Below are 6,000 nucleotides of genomic sequence, written 5' to 3' on the forward strand. Positions count from 1 at the left end.
TCCTATTATCACATTGTGGTGTAACACGTGTAGAAGTATGGGACCATGAAGTTTGAATAGGCAATTGAATGATCGACCAATTTGCATTGCATTGCATTGCATTGGATTGATGATCTATCGAGCAATTAAAAAGAGCGACAATTGTCCCCAAGATCAAGCCTTCAATTAGGTTATCACCAACTCTCAAATATAGAAGATATTCCAGTTGCCTTCTAGTTACCTTCTGAATATGGTTAGGGGATTGAGTTAATTTTGGTTCCTTGTGAACCCGTGAATGCCCTCTCACATTATTGAGTCAAATTATGTGTTCTATGATTTCTTTTTAAGTTTATATTTGTATTTTTGATGACAATTCAGCTAGTGTCAGGTAATTCTTTATTGCACGATGCTCCAAACTTGGAAAAAATATTTCTATGTAAGCCTCCTCGTCTCTGCATTCACTTGTCTTTTTTCCTATCTAGATTCTTGACCCACAACTTGATCAACTTATGATGCATACATGTTGCCGAGACATCATGTGACACACTCGTGAATTCATAGACATGTAATGAATTAGGGAGATGTTACAACTGGCACCCATGTAGTGTATTGTGTCCTTCGATTGCCCACTGACATAAAAATAATATTTCAAATGGATTAGAGTTTCATCTCTTGGCGTCATTTGGCAATCCCACAACTTCTCCATACTTCTTGAGCTCATTCTTGCATTTGGACAACTTTTCACAATTTCTCAACATTTACAACATAACAACTTTGTCACCTCCATCATCTTGCCTTCACTCTATTGAGCTTCGACTTCATGGATGTGAAGGGGAGTACCTCCTCTCAATCAATTTCATTTTGTTAAGTATATCATATTCTCTTGATCAGAGTTTTATTACTTTATTTATTATTATTTGTCTATTGTCTTTTGGTTATCTGCAACCGACTTTTATTTTGTCTATCTAGTTGCTATGGAGGTGAAAACACCAAAACATTGACTTGATTGAGGTGGGTCACTAAATAGCCCCAACATTTTCCTTTTCTTTGTTGTGTGTAGTTTTTACAGTGGAAGATCTTCTACTTCTTTTGCGTTTGTTCTCTAACCTCTCTTATTCTAATAATTTTATCTTATGGTTGTTAGAATACATTTGTTTTTTTATTACTATAAATGGGAAAGCAAATTATTAAGATTGATTATTCCTATCAACTCCTAATAGGGTTGGAATCTTCTAACAAGGATTCAAAGTCTCCTAACATGGACTCACATGTATCGATTATATGTAATTGGCTCCTAATAGGGTCATATCCTTTTGCATTTTTAAAATATTAGTACATCATCTTGTGGGCATCATTCTGACTGGGGGTTTCCCTCTAATCAAGGGTTTCCCTAGTGAACAAATCTTGTGTTACTGTGCATGATTCTTATCTTATGGTTGTTGCATATATTGGTTATTGGGTTTGAATTTGATAAGATTAAGTTAAGTTTGTTTAAGAACACAACTGATTCATCCCCCTTCCCCTTAGTTGTGTTGGTGGACTTTACTTTCTAACAATTGGTATCAGAGCATCAAGTCCTTGATCATGAAGTTTAACAACTTAAGTAGATCCATGACATTTAGGAAAGAAAGTTTGAAATTCGATGGAGAGAACTATGATAGCTAGAAGGAGAAACTGAAGACACATTCGCCATGCATGGGAATTGACTACTGGTTGATCACAAGGGATAGTAAGACTATAATTTAAGAGAAAGACTTGGGCTCATGTTTTGATGAACAAACATAACTATTCATGTTTAACATGTATGCAAGGGAGGAATTAATCATTGCTCTACCCAAATCAAAATTTGTTGAGGTAGAAAACTTGCAACTTACTCAAGATACTTGGATTAGATTACAAGCTCCTTTTGAAGGTGATCAATAAAAAAAAAATGTAAACTAAAAAAATGGCCGGATATGCTTGATAGTGCTAAAATGCAGGAAGATGAATCTATAAGGTCATATTTTCAAAGATACGGAAATACTGTTGCAGGGATCAAGAGTTGTGATGGAACTATTATAGAGGATGAAGTAGTATGGAAGATTTTGAAGTTATTGCCACCCACTTAAGAGACTAAGCTAATAGCTGTTGAAGAGATTATTACTGTCACACATGATTTTAACAGAGAAATGTTGTTTGGGAAACTACAAGCATTTGAATAGAGTTTGAAGCAAAATCAAAATTAGACCAGAACATAAATCACATTTAGAACCAATGTACAAATGGAGAAAAGAGCATTAACCGAAAGTGCAAGCACGAGTGGAGATTATGCTAGAGGTTGGGCAACTAAGCAAGATGAAGAAACACTAGTATAATTTTGGAAAATAAGTGAACACATGACTAAAACTTTTAGTCAGGTGACCAATACTTTTAATTACAAGACTAAAACTTTTAGTTAGGTGACCGATACTTTTAATTACAAGACTAAAAGTTTTAGTATTGTGACTAAAAGTGATCAAATTTTAGTAATATTTTGTAATTTATAAGTATAAGTGACTAAATAAACGACTAAGTTGGTCATCGAGTAAAATCACAAGGTTAGGCAAAGATAAGTGACTAAATAAATGATCAAATACATGACTAAATAATTGGCCACTAATAATTAGACATCCAAACAAAAGACTAAATGAATGATTGATGAATTTTTATAATCATATTAATACATTCTAATGAGTGCTACTTGGTTTTTTTATAATTTAATTAACTTGGCCACTAACTAAAATCAACAATTAAATGATTGGTCAAACAAACAAAAACAATAATTAGTCATATAATGTATTTTCTTTCAAATTTGATCATTATGCATAAAGCTTAAGCCCCCTAAAGTAGGCCATTTGACCACCTATGTTGCTTGGTGTACAAAAAAGTACCCATTGCACTCAATAATTAATTAAAAAAGATACCAAGTAATGATAAAGACAAAAAGACACTTGTACATGGTATATTCATGTATTCATGAAACCTTAATGCAGAGTGCAGATAAAATGACAATGAACTAGACTAAACCCAACAAATCATTGTCAAAATGTAAACTCTACAAACATCCCATGTTTCCCTAACTACAACTGCTAAGAATGCTCTCAGATCAACATCTCAGTGACAGTTCTAGAATGAGAGTATGCTTAAAATGCAGATTTACCAGTATGTATACAAGATTTAAGATGAAAATGCAGATTATATGTGAGAAACAACTCTTAGAATACTATCAAATGGACATGCAATGAGCTAAACATGCGTTAAAATAATATTAAATAACATGAAAACAAAGCTAAAATGCTATCAAAATGACATAAACCTGCTAGAATAACAATGCTATTATGCTCAATATGACAACTCTCAATATGCCTATAATGAAGATGCCTAAAACTTGGGTCCCTTTGCTCTTGAATTCTCTTTCTATTTATAGGATTTTAGAAGGGGTTGGGGTAAGAACCTGAGTTTTTACCTTTGACTGGTGAATGAATGTGAAATTGAAAATATCTCATAAGAGACAAGACAAAGAGCCCAAAAGTCTTGATTTTGAGGATAAATGAGGATTTTGTTCAATTCTTTTAAAATAAAAAGAGGATTTTCATTTGTGTGAGGATAAATGGATTTGTTGATAAAATAAAAGTTTCATTTATTTTCAAAAGTTTGTCTTTTTCCTTCTCCTTTTTGAATTTCATTTTATGATTTTGAATTGTTTTTTTTTTCTCTTTTTGAAGTTGGTTTAGGTCTTATCAATTTGATAGATGATTTAATCGATTAATGAAGTGATGTAATCCTTAATTTGAAAGTCTGTTGTTTTCCTCTCAACTTGTGTTGTTAGATCAAGATTTGCTGTGTTTTGAGTCTTTGCCAATTTTTGGGTGTCTACAAATGCCCCTCTTTAAGCTAATATGCAGAACATATTAGTTCAAAGACTGTCTTGATTTTCTGGCCAAATTCTAATGATTGAATGTCTGTTTAATGATATTTTGACATTTCACAGGTTGATATGATGTTTGGCTGTCGTCGATGGCTTATTATCTGAATGTCATTGATTTGATTGATGTTATGATGTTTTTGCTTCGATGCTTTGGTTTTATTTGATGTTTGAAAATTTTGGTTGAGGTAGGATGTTTTTGATTTTTCAAAAAATTTTGATGCCCCAATTTGGATGCTGATTTCTCATAAAATTTTGATACCCTGATTTGATATGGATATACTGCCCCCTTAGAAATGAAATGGAAAAAATGAATGGACAAAAATTAAAGAGGTTCCAATTTTATTTCTGAAACGTTGGATACATGGCAAATAAAGAGGATCAAGTTGGTTTAACTACAATACCCAATTCATGAAATTGAGCAAAAAGGTTCTAATGTTGGGTAAATAGAGTGAAAAAGTGATATAAATACCCTTGAGGAGGGTTAAATAGGTCAAAAGGGCATTTACCCTTGTCATTTTCACACTCTCTTTTGACATTTGGTAATTTGGAGCTTTGAGCTTGCGAGAATGGTGGTTCCGTTACAAGAGCATAGATTCGAGTGGGGTCACAGGTATGAGCATCCAACAGACTACAGTGCCCCAGTAAGTCCTCGAGATCCTCCATTGTTAAGATTTTTGCAAGTGTACTTTATTTTTTGAGAATTTTGCGTCAATTTTTATAGTAGATGTGATAGTTTAGATATTGTGGTGCATTTAGCTTTTCTTTTAGCGCATATGTATTCTTTGAGCACATACATGGGGTGAAATAACACATATAAAATGCTAGGTTAAGAGAAAAATAGCGTATTTATTAAGGAAATAGCGCATGTGTAGCTTTAAATAGTGCATCTGAGTGCTTAGGCATATTTGAATGATCTTGTAGCACCTTTGCATTGTGTTTTAATGCTTTTGTTTATAATAGCACTTATGCACTATTAAAAACCACATATGAGCATTTTGATAGCGCTAATACTAGTTATAGCACATTGGGCATAGGAAATAACACTTTCAAGCATTGTAATAATGCATAGGTTTGTTTTAGCACATTTGATTAATCTAATAGTGCATATATTTGAGGAAACAACACAAATGAACTTTGAAGAGCGGAACCAGATGCTGCAGTATGAGTCATTGCTGACAGTTTTGGTGGGATTGATAGGAGGGTTTTTGTTGCCAGACCAATGAGGGCGGGGATGTCTAGGTTGATGGGGCTGGTTCATATAGGATATGATCGATCAGCCATGGAGATTTGCATGAGGCAACTATATTTTGGCCCACTTATATCATGACTTGCATCAAGTTGTGAATTCCGGAGCTTCCTTGCTATCACCAGGTGTGATATTATAGCTATGAACATGGGAGCATCCCCATTACTTGACCTATACATGTGCGACAACATTTGCAGGATATGCCTTTTATATATATATATATATATATGTACTTATTCTGGTGTGATCATGCAACCCCCATTTGGGCAAATAGAGTATCGACGACGAATTTTGGATGACATTGATGAGGTTGTATGGAGACTATCTGGTTTACTAAGCCATGGGTCGAGGACGATGAGGAGATGATATATTTCTTTGTTGAAGATATTTTCTTGGCTGAGTGCCCCTAGTGATAGAGAGATTTTGTTTCAGGCGGGTTGTGAGACAATTTGGTCAGTGGCAGGGCATGCCACAGGGGTTAGCACATTATGCTGGGGTTGAGTCAAAGACGGCAGTGTGGGGGCCAACCTTGGAGTATGTGGTTTGCCTGGAGGCCTTTCTGCAGATGATAGATATGCCACAGCCATGGGCATTGTGAGATGGAGAGGTAGATGTAGGGATGGAGGGGGAATATGCACGATGGTTTCAAGAGCATCTATTCTCAAGGTACAGGGTCCAGCGGAACCTATTCCAAGCATTGATGAGCCATTGAGTGGGGGAGAGGATGAAGATGATAAGGGTGGTCTGGGGAGAGGCAAAGGGAGATGATGGGCTAGAGGGAGAGCGAGAGGTGTGGTTAGAGCATGAGGGAGATATGGAGGGAGAGGCC

Source organism: Cupressus sempervirens, chromosome 11, assembly GCF_028749045.1.
Source record: "Cupressus sempervirens isolate cs-2001-9-10 chromosome 11, ASM2874904v1, whole genome shotgun sequence".
Taxonomy (NCBI): Eukaryota; Viridiplantae; Streptophyta; class Pinopsida; order Cupressales; family Cupressaceae; genus Cupressus; species Cupressus sempervirens.